This window comes from Tachyglossus aculeatus, unplaced genomic scaffold (genome assembly GCF_015852505.1).
Source record: "Tachyglossus aculeatus isolate mTacAcu1 unplaced genomic scaffold, mTacAcu1.pri scaffold_152_arrow_ctg1, whole genome shotgun sequence".
Taxonomy (NCBI): domain Eukaryota; kingdom Metazoa; phylum Chordata; class Mammalia; order Monotremata; family Tachyglossidae; genus Tachyglossus; species Tachyglossus aculeatus.
Window position 1 is genome coordinate 328,258 of NW_024044875.1, and position 11,677 is coordinate 339,934.

The 11,677-nt window shown below is 46.3% G+C and overlaps 1 non-coding gene across 1 annotated transcript; it reads left to right on the forward strand.

Annotated features, from left to right (window-relative positions):
* The first annotated feature begins 11,164 nt into the window (after positions 1-11,164).
* Positions 11,165-11,303, forward strand: LOC119923184. The gene has a single exon (XR_005448785.1). It is a non-coding gene; the product is annotated as a small nucleolar RNA SNORA7 (small nucleolar RNA).
* The last annotated feature ends 374 nt before the right edge of the window (positions 11,304-11,677 follow it).

Consider the following 11,677-nt stretch of genomic DNA (forward strand, 5'->3'; position numbering starts at 1 on the left):
ATTCAGTCAGTCAAAAATCAACTCTCAAGGTCAGGCTAGACATTGTATTGTTTCTAGCTGGTAATAGCCTGTTAAACAGCTTTTGATATTTTTTATTCAACTCATTCCCAAAGTCTGCAGGGTTGGGCCGTGTCCAGTCTCTTCTGGTACGTTTCTGATGTTAATTAACCTCGTTGCATTGTGCAGAAAGCTCCGGGATCATAAGGTCTCAGTATGAGGGGCAACAGGGAGGGGAATCATCATCAAAGATGTTCCAGGCAGGGTGTCAGAGCAGATAATGCTCAGTGACAAACTCACTGAAACTTGAACAATAAACAATTCCAGAGGAAGAGTGGTGATGAGGAAAACTGTTTGATAAATGCTTGCCTCCTCATTGTTCTCCCAGAATCAGAGTGTAAGAGACCTGGCCCCTTCATCCACGGAGGAAATGGAGGCAGGTGAGTAGGGAGGAGTCATTTTTCTGTCTAGTGTCGATGGGGTTACAGGGACAGGAGGCTGGAAAGGGGAGTTTTCCCCTGAGATGGAAACTGTTTGCTGGGCCTGGGGTGCCTTTTAATCAATCAATCGTATTTATTGAGCGCTTACTATGTGCAGAGCACTGTACTAAGCGCTTGGGAAGTACAAATTGGCAACACATAGAGACAGTCCCTACCCAACAGTGGGCTCACAGTCTAAAAACACAGTCACAGTCTTTTAGACTGTGAGCCAACTGTTGGGTAGGGACTGTCTCTATATGTTGCCAACTTGTACTTCCCAAGCGCTTAGTACAGTGCTCTGCACACAGTAAGCGCTCAATAAATACGATTGATTGATTGATTGGAAAGAGCATAAGACTGACATTGAGGAGACTGGAGTTTTCCACTCAGTTCCAACAACTTGCATGCTGGGTGACCTTGGCCAAGTAACTTAACTTCTCTGTGCCTCACTTTCCTCATCTGTAAAATGAGGATTAAATACACGCTCATTCATTCATTCAATCGTATTATTGAGCACTTACCGAGTGCAGAGCACTGTACTAAGCGCTTGGGCAGTACAAGTCAGCATCATATAGAGAAGGTCCCTACCCAACAACGGGCTCACAGTCTAGAAAGGGGTGATAGACAAAAAAAAAACGTGTTCTCCCTCCCCCTTAGACTGTGAGCCTCAATGAGACTTGGTCCGACCTGATGATCTTTAATGTACCCCTGCATTTAGCAGAGTGTTTGGCACCTAAGTTGTTAGCCAACACTACGATTATAATTATTATTATCAATGAGGCAGAGTTGACTGAGGGAGTGATTTATATATCCTCATCCCAATTCACTTCCATTGCCACGCTAACTTCCCTCTCCACTTAATTTATCCATTCATTCATTCAGTCGTATTTATGTGCAGAGCACTGTACTAAGCACTTGGGCGAGTACAATACAACAATCAATAGGCACATTCCCCGACCACAACGAGCTTACAGTCTGGGGTCGGGGAGACAGACATTAACACAAATAATTACATATATGTACATATCTGCTGTCTTTTATTTGCTCCTCCTCTTCCACCTCAGTCCTGCAGGTATAATGCATTCATCCGGGCTCCCCCGATGATTGACATAAGAACATTCCTCGGCTACATCTTTTTTATGGTATTTATTAAGCACTTACTATGTGCCATGTGCTTTACTTAGTACTGGGGTCAACACAAGATAATCAGGTTAAGCCCACGTAATGTTCTACATGGGGTTCAAAGCCTAAGAGGGAAGTAGAACAGGTATTGAATCCCCATTTTACAGATGAGGTAACTGAGGCACAGAGAGGTGAAATGAGTTGCCCAAAGTCCCACATCAGACAGGTGGTGGATCCGGGATAAGAACCTAGGGCCTGTTAATCCTAGGCAGGTGATCTATCCATTAGGTCACGCTGCTTCTTTTTACACTAGTCACGGTCCACTCTCACAAAGGCACCCATTCAAGAGTATCTCCCACCGTCTCCATTAAATGACCCCTCAGACTGTGTATCCTGGGGCCTGAAGAATCAGTTTCATTGTCAGTAATGATCTCTGTGATTAGCCTTGAAAGACTGAGAGAAACATCATTGTTTAGTAGGTGGAGTGCGGACCTGGGAGTCCGAAGGATATGGGTTCTAATTCTGGCTGTGTCACTTGTCTGCTGTGTGACCTTGGGAAAGTCACCTCACTTCTGTAGGCCTCAGTCCCCTTGTCTATAAAATGGGGATTAAGACTTTGAGTCCCATGTGGGACAGGGTCTGTTTCCAACCTGATTGCCTTGTACCTCCCCAGCAATCAATATAATGCCGGCCACATTCATTCATTCATTCATTCAATCGTATTTATTGACTGCTTACTGTGTGCAAAGCACTGTACTAAGGGCTTGGAAAGTTCAATTCAGAAACAGAGACAATCCCTACCCACGTAACAAGTACCATTACAAAAAAGCTCAAGGTAGAGACTGTGTTGTTCAGGTCAATTCATCAGAGATGCTGAGCATCAAACACATTGCAATAGGAACAGGTTGGAAAAGGTCCAAAACCGAATCGAAGTCTGTGTGAAGCGAGTTGGCTTTTCATTGGATTTTAATTTTAGCAGAAAACGACCTTCTTATTACAAATTGTCTAAGGAAAAGCCTAGTTCAGCTGATGGCTCAGCCTGGTAGCACACCAAATTTAAATTTTGGGAATATGGACATTATTAGCCTTTAACCCACCCAAGGTGTCTTGCACGGAAGCCTTTTTCAATCAATCAATTAATCAATTAATTGGAATTCTTGAGGCTTTCTCTGTGTACAGCAGTATATTGAGCCTTGGGAAAAGAAAAGTATAGTTAGTAGACAGGATTATTGCCCTCAAAGAGCTTACAATCTAGCTGGGGAGACAGACACTAGAGACTAACAATAATTTATAAAATAATAATAATAATATTGGTATTTGTTAAGTGCTTACTATGTGTCAAGCACTGTTCTAAGTGCTGGAGTAGATACAAGGTAATCAGGTTGCCCCACGTAGGGCTCACAATCTTCATCCCCATTTTACAGATGAGGTAACTGAGGTGCAGAGAAGTTTGAAAGGGCTGAAGAAATACACCGGAAGAGCCTGGTCCTGAAGTTCCCCAAAGTGTGTCTCCCTCCCAACAAGAAGTGGCAAGTTGAAGCAGATGTCCACTGTGGCTCCGTTTCTGCTCCTAAGGTACAAGGTGCGACAACGCCTCTGTCCGTGTCCAAGAGCAGCGTGGCCTACCCACATGGAGACAGGCTTTCCCCCAATCTTCAAAGGAGGATGGCTTCCCAGAAAAGGCTGGGAAACAGGAGTCTTGTGAATGCAGAAAGAAAGTACGGGTGGCCACAACAAAAGCTCCACTGGCAGGAGCGGCAGCAGAAGTTGCGACAGCAGCGGCTGCAGAAGTCCCAGGAGCCCCAGAGGCAGCCACAGCAGCAGCCCCAGAAGATGCAGCAGCCACAACAGCAACCACAGCAGCTGTAGGAGTGACAGCCACAGAATCTGCAGCTGCAGCAGCCACAGCAGCAGCCACAACAGAAACCACAGAAGCTGCAGGAGTGACAGCCACAGAGGCTGCAGCTGCAGCAGATGCAGCAGTCGCAGAAGCTGCAGCAGCATCTCCAGCGGCAGCTGCAGCAGCAGCAGTCACAAAAGCTACAGCAGCAGCAGTAACAGAAGCTGCAGCAGCAACTCCAGCGGCAGCTGCAGCAGTCGCAAAAGCTGCAGCAGCCACAGCGGCAGCCACAGCAGCAACAGTTACAGAAGCTACAGCAGCAGCAGTCCCAGCGGCAGCCACAGCAGCAACAGTCACAGAAGCTGTTGCAGCCACAGCGGCAGCCACAGCAGCTACAGTCACAGAAACTGCAACCGCAGCCACATCAGCAGCAGTCGCAGAAGCTGCAGCAGCAGCAGGCTGCAGAAGTCCCAGGAGCCACAGCGACAACCAGAGCAGCAGCAATCACAAAAGCTACAGCAGCCACAGCGGCAGCAGAAGTCCCAGGAGCAGCAATGTCAGCTCCAGCGGCAGCAGTGGCAGAAACTGCAACAGCAGCAACCCCTGGGGAGACTCCAGCAGCTGCAGCAGAAACCTCAGGGACCGCAGCAACAGCAGCCTCAGTGGCAACCACAGAAGCAACAGCAGCCGCAACAGCAGCCCCAGCCTCAGCCCCAGCAGCAGCGGCAGAAGCCCCAGCAGCGCCCCCAGCAGCCCCAGCAGAAGCGGCAGCCGCTTAGTGTCCTGTATGAGGATCTGCTCCTGTCAGATGACAATGATGAAGAGTGGTGAAGAAGGAATCCATCGCTTTCCAGGTTTTCTAAACCCTCCTGGCATTTATCCCGGAGCTCAGCCAAAAAACATTGCCACTGCAGACTGCCCTCAGTTGACAGCAACCTGGACACAGCTATATAGTAGAGGTGGGCCTCACTGCCAATCCTCTTCCACATCAAACAGAAACTCCTTACCATGGGCTTTATATTATTCAATCACCGTGTCCTATTACCTCACTGCGTGACTTCCTACGAGTTTCACTCCTCTAATGACAACCTACTCTACCTCAATCTCGTCTTTTTTGCTGTCGACCCCTTGCCCACAGCGTGGCTCAGTAGAAAGAGCACAGGCTTTGGAGTCAGAGGTCAGGGGTTCAAATCCTGGCTCTGCCAGTTGTCAGTTGTGTGACTGTGGGCAAGTCACTTCACTTCTCTGGGTCTCAGTTCCCTCATCTATAAAATGGGGATTAAGACTGTGAGGCCCCCGTGGAACAACCTCATCACCTTGTAACCTCCCCAGCGTTTAGAACAGTGCTTTGCACATAGTAAGCGCTTACTAAATATCATTATTATTATTATTATTATTATTATTAAGTGACTTGCCCAAGGTTACACAGCTGTCAAGCGGCAGTGCCAGGATTAGAACCCATAACCTCTGACTCCCAAGCCCGGGCTCTCTCCACTAAGCCATGCTGTTTCTCAGTATCAATCAGTCAGAAGGTCTTAGAAATAAATCACCCAAACCCATCCTTTCTTGGCAGAATTGGTAGAAAATGATGGGATTATGTTAGAAGCACTAAGAAACAAAGAGTATGTGCATTTCTCTTCTTTTGACCTCCGGTAAAATTTAAGGGGTGCATGCATGTATTTCTATCTCAGTGACACTTATAAGGCACTGTCTCTCATTGTCTCTCTTTCTCTCATTCTCACCTAAGTCACTCTCTTTCTCAAAGTTGCTTTGGAGGAGGTCCTCTCTAATTCTGCCTGAGAATGGACATCACCTTTGGGATTGCAATTCTGTTACAGGTTCTCACTGGGATATCAGCGAATGGATTCCTCTTCCTGTTTTATACCCACAAGATATATGTCAGCCACCAGCTGAGCTCCTCTGACTTCATCCTTGCTTACATTCATTTATTCAATCGCATTTATTGAGCACTTACTGTGTGCAGAGCACTGTACTAAGCACTTGGGAAGTACAAATAAGCATCATATAGAGATTTTCTCTACCAAACAACAGACTCAAAGTGTAGAAGGGGGAGACAGACAATAAAACAAAACAAGTAAACAAGTGTCAATACCACCAGAATAAATATAATTATAGCTATAAACACATCATTAATAAAAATAGAGTAATAAATATGTGCAAATATACACAAGTGCTGTAGGGAGCGGAAGGGGATAGGGTGAGGGAGGGATGGGGAGGGGAGGAGGAGGAGAGGAAAAAGGGGGGTCAGCCTGGGAAGGCCTCCTGGAGGAGTTGAGCTCTCAGTAGGGCTTTGAAGGGAGAAAGGTAGCTAGTTTGGCGGGTGTCAACCAGGGGTCGATGGCAGAACAGGAGAGAACAAGGCACAGTGAGGAGGTTAGCGGGAGTGGAGTGGAGTGTGTGGGCTGGGCTGTAGAAGGAGAGAAGGGAGGTGAGGTAGGAGGGGACGAGGTGATGGAGAGCTTTGAAGCCAAGAGTGAAGAATATTTGCTTGATTCGAACGTTGATAGGCAACCACTGGAGATTTTTGAGGAGGGAAGTGACATGCCCAGAGCGTTTCTGTACAAAGATAATCCGGGCGGCAGAGTGAAGTATAAACTCACCTGGCCTTAGCCCACATTACTGTTTTTCTCACTGGGGAAGTCCTAAATGCTCTGGAAATTTGGAGCCTGGGGAATTTCCTGGATAGCGTCAGATGCAAGATGGTCATGTACTTCCATCGAGTGGCCCTTTGTCTGTCCATCTGCAACACGTACCTCCTGAGCATCCTCCAGGCCATCGCCATCAGTCCCGGGCCCCTCCCGGTGGGCTAGGTTTAAGGTGAAGTTGTTCAAATTTGTCTTCTCCTCTGCTGGATCTTCAATCTCCCCATGTTTTGGTGCACCGCTGTTCATGGCAGGTTCCCGGAATGGCTTCAGGGTTCGAGTCACACTGGATTTTAAACATTGCACAGAGGTCCCTGTCAGTGAGGCAACTGTGCCTGTGATCTGTTCTTCATAGGTCTCAAGAGCGCGACCAGTGGTTACATGGTGTTTGTCCTGCAGAGACACCACCGGCAGATCCAGCATCTCCATGTGCCTGGACGGTCCCTACGAGGCAATGCCTGAGATTAGGGCAGCCAAGAGGGTTATTGTACTAGTTGTGTTCTATGTCCTGCGGTATAGAGACAGACCATCATGTTCAGTGTTTTGCTAAACAGAAAAGAAAATTATTCATGGCTGGTGAATAGCCCTGTGGCTTTTTCGATTAACTTCTCAGCCGTGAGTCCACTTCTGATGATTTCCAGTGACCGGAGAATAAGGACACTGTGGAAAAGGGAATCTCCTCTTTCCAACGCGGATCCCTAGGGAAGCTACATGCTTTCCCACTGGGTCTCAGGGAAGATTAGATGGAGGCACATGGTCAGAATCACCTCTCTGTCAGGCCCAGTGCTTCCCAGTGAAACAGGCAACAGATGGCACATCCGGTTCCCTAAGCCTTTCCATCACCTCTACATAAGAGCCAGGCTCAATAGGAAATGGCAAGACCAGATCACGGACAATGAATTTCTGGAACACAGTCAGTCTCCTAGCCTCATACTATGCTCGTCTTACTGCAGCTTCAATGAGCGGGAGAACAGAGGAGATCATTTGAGGGTCAGCAGGAGATACAAACAGCTGCTTTCTAGAGAGCTAAAATTAGAAAATCAAAGGCAAGAAGGCAGAAGAAGTATTTCAAGGCCACAGTAAGGTAAAGGATGAGAAGCAGCATGGTCTAGTGGATAGAGCACTGTCCTGTGAATCAGAAGGGCCAGGGTTCTAATCCTGGCTCTGTCGTTTGTCTGCTGTGTGAACTAGGACAAGTTACCCAACTTCTTTGGTCCTCAGTTGCCTCCTCTGTAAGACTGTGAGCCATGAGACATGGACTGTGTCCAATCTAATTTCCCCAGCGTTTAATACAGTGCCTGGCACACCGTACGCACTTTTCAAATACCATTAAAAAAAAGTAAAGCCTCAGACAGGTCTACATCCCAGCTCAAAACTGGAAGTCATTTGTTATGGAGAGACCAACATAGCACATTGCAATTAAGAAAGGAATGACCCTTTTCAAGTTGAAGCTCCATAAAGAGTGAGAGACAATGCAAGTATTAAGTGGAACAAAAGAAGGGAAGCAGCGTGGCCAAGTGGATACAGCACTAGCTTGGGAGTCAGAAGGACCTGGCTAGAAGTCCTAGCTCTGACGCTTTTCAGAAGAGTGACCTTCTTTAAATTAGAATTAAATCCTACTTTCTCGTCTTTCTCAGAATCTGAGACCCATATGGGACAGGGACTGTGTTCCACCTGATTAGATTGCTTCTACCTTAGCACAGTGCTTGACATATATTGAGCATTTAATAAGTACCATTTTAAAAAAGTAGGGGACAGCCTTTTTGTGTACACAGTGCCACTAAAACTGTCAGTCCATTTATAGGTGAATTTAACTCTCAGTGGTTTCTCCTCCTCCTCCTCGTCCTCCTTCTCCTCCTCCTCCTAGTCCTTCTTCTCCTCCTCCTCCTCCTTCTTCTTCTCCTCCTCCTCCTCCTCCTCCACCTCCACCTCCTCCTCCTCCTCGCCCTCCTCCTTCTTCTTCTTCTCCTTCTTCTTCTTCTTCTTCTTCTTCTTCTTCTTCTTCTTCTTCTTCTTCTTCTTCTTCTTCTTCTTCTTTTTCTTCCACTTCTTCTTCTTCTTCTTCTTCCTCTTCTTCCTCTTCTTCTTCTTCTTTCTTCTTCTTCTTCTTCTTCTTCTTCTTCTTCTTCTTCTTCTTCTTCTTCTTCTTTCTTCTTCTTTCAATTAATCGTATTCACTTCTTTCAATTAATCGTATTCATTGAGCGCTTACTGTGTGCAAAGCACTGTACCAGGAGTTTGGGAGAATACAATGTAACAACGAACAGACACATTCCTTATCCCCAGTGAGCTTACAGTCCAGAGTGGGAGACAGACATTAATATAAATGAATAAATTACAGATCTGGGCATAAGTTCTATGGTGCTAGGAATTGGGATGAATAAAGGGAGCAAAACAGGATGACACAGAAGGGAATGGAAGAAGAAGAAAGGAGGGTTTAGTCAGAGAAGGCCTCTTGGAAGAGATGTGTCTTCAATATGTCTTTGAATGGGGGGAGTGTAATTGTCTGTCGGATATGAGGAAGGAGGGTGTTCTGCTCTCCTGGAGTGCAGCCTTCAGCATCATGGAATAGAGGCAGTGAATTACGGGTTCAATCTCGAAATACACTTGTGGAGACCCTTGAGAGCAACCCTACTTTAGAAATCTGAGTCTATGACTGGTTGTTCAATATAAGAAATGATAAAAAACAGATATCAAAACCTTCATGGGTGGAGGTAAGGGAGACCCCGATAGTTCACCACCCTCCTCTGTGTGCAGAAGTGATTGGTTTTTGTTTCATTTGAACCCATCTACTACCTAAAGAACTCAATGAGTCCCCACCCCTACCCCACCTTGGGATTTGGTGAAAATGTTTCAGCGAGGCAATGTGGCCTAGTGGATAGAGCACTGGAAAAGAGACAAAACACAAGGTTGAGTACCACTGGCCTACCGTGTGATTTGATCAAGTCACTTAACTTCCCTGGGCCTTGGGCTCCTCATCTGTGAAATGTAAATAAGTTATCATCTTCATCATCATCAATGGTATTTATTGAGTGCATACTAAGCACTTGGGAGAATACAATACAACAAAGTTGGCAAACATGTTCCCTGCCCATAACGAGCTTACAGTCTAGAGGGGGACACAGACATTATTTTAAATAAATAATTTATAGATATATACCCAAGTGTTGTGGGGTCGAGAGTGGGGTAAATACCAAAAGCCTAAAGGGTACAGGCCCAAGTGCATAGATGATGCGGAAGGGAGACTGAGTCAAGAAAAAAAGGCTCAAAGTGGGGAAAAGCCTCTTGGAGGATGATGTGACTTTAGTAAGACTTTGAAGGTGGAGAGAATGGTGGACTGGCATATATGGGGGTGGGGGGAGTTCCAGGCCAGAGGGAAGATCTTGGAAAGAGGTCAGCAGAGCGATTAGAGAAGATCATAGCACAGTGAGGAAGCTGCTGCTACAGAAGTGGAGTATGTGGGCTGGGTTATAGTAGGGGATCAGGGAGATGATGTAGGAAGGTGCCAGCTGTTGGAACACTTTAAAGCTGGTGGTAAGGATTTTCTGTTTGATTTGGAAATATGTGGGCAACCACTCGACGTTCTTGAAGAGTGGGGAGACATCGACTGAAAGGTCTTTTTAGAAACATGATCCATGCAGCAGAGTGAAGTATGGACTGGAGATAGGAGAGACAAGAGGCCCATAGCTCAGTGAGGAGGCTGCTGCAGTAGTCAAGGATGAATAGGATAAGTACTTGGATCAGTGTAGTAACAGTTTGGTTGGAGAGGAAAGGGAGGATTTTAACAATACGGTGAAGGTAGACCTGATAGGATTTGGTGACAGATTGAATATGCGGGTTGTATGAGAGGGATGAATCAAGTGCAATGCCAAGGTTAGGGTATTGTGAAATCGGGAGGATTTTCTTCAATGATGGAAAAAAAGGGAAGATAGCATTTGTGAGGAAAGATGAAGAGCTCTGCTTGTGCATGTTTAGTTTGAGGTGTTGGCAGGATGTCCAGGTAGAGATGTTCTGAAGGCAGGAGGAAATGGGAGATAGGAGAGAAGTCAAGGCTGTATATGTAGATTTGGGAATCATTCACATAGCGATGGTAGTTGAAGCTGTGGGAATAAGTAAGTTCTCCAAGGGATTGGGTAGATGGAGAATAGAAGGGGACTGAGAACTGAGCATTGAGGGACCCCCCACTGTGAGAGGAAGCGAGACAGAGGAGGTCAGACTGAAAAAGAGACTGAGAAGGAACAGCCAGAGAGAAAGGAGGAGAGCCAGGAGAGGGCAGTGCTAGTGAAAATAAGTGCTGTGGGGCTGAGTGAAGGGTAAATAAAGGAAGCAAATCCAAGTACAAGGGATTGGGAGAAGAAGAAATGAGGATTTTATCAGGGAAGGCAGCTTGGAAGAGATGTGCCTTCATTAAAGCTTTGAATGTGAGGAAAGTAATTGTCTGTTGGATATGAAGATGGAGGCCACTCCAGGACAGTGGCAGGGCATGGATGAGAGGTTGGCAGTGAAATAGATGAGATCGAGGTACCATGAGAAGGTTGGGGTTAGAGGAGCAGAGTGTGCAGGCTGGGTTGTAGAAGGAGATCAGTGAGATAAAGTAGGAGGGGATAAGGTGATTGAGAGCTTTAGAACTGATAATAAGACGTTTCCGTTTGATGCATAGGGGATAGGCAACCACTGGAGCCTCTTGAGAAGTGGAGAAACATAGACTGACGTTTCTGTAGAAAAATGAGAAAAGTAGGGAACGGGGTGGGGAGACACAGGAGACAGAGAGGTCAGCAAGGAAGCTCACTCGATCAATCAATTGTACTAACAGCATGGGAAAGTACAGTACAACAGAGTCGTAGTCACCTTCCCGGCCCACAGCAAGCTTACAGTCTAGAGGGGAAAACACACACTGATACGAATAAATGTACTTAAGTGCTGCAGGGCTGAGGAAGAGGTGATTAAGAGTGCAAATCCAAGCATAAGAGCTGATGAAGAAGGGGATGTGAGAATAGGAAATCAAGGCTCAGTCAGGCAAAGCCCCTTGGAGGGGATGGGATTTTAAGAATCTATTCTTACTTCCCCCTCTCAGGATCGCACCTGGAGTGCGACCCTGTACTCTACCAGTCTTGACTATGGGAGGGAGAGTCAAGCAGAGGCCTACCCATTCCATTCCTAGCTTGGCCAGTGGCTAGCGAGTGGAAGGCAATCTGCTACAAGTCAAAGGTCATCTGTGCTGGACAACAGTGGCATGGGAGAAAGTCGAGGGTGGAGACCCATGTTTACTATTTGGAAGGGGCAGTGGTAAACCACTTCCATATTTTTACAAAGAAACCTCTATGTATAAACTATCTGAATGATTGCAGGTGGAGGTGTGTCGTTCTGGGAGACATGGCTTTGCTACAGGTCAGAGTTGACTTGAGAGCATAATGACAAGACACTTCCTACTCCCGCCGAGGCAGAATGTTTTCAAATTTTGTGTGTTTCCCATACACAGATTAAACAGGTACTTCTGGTTATGAGATGGTAAATGGGGTTTACTTAGTAAGATGTAAAATTTAACAGCAATGACAGTTACTTGTTGTGAAGCATTGA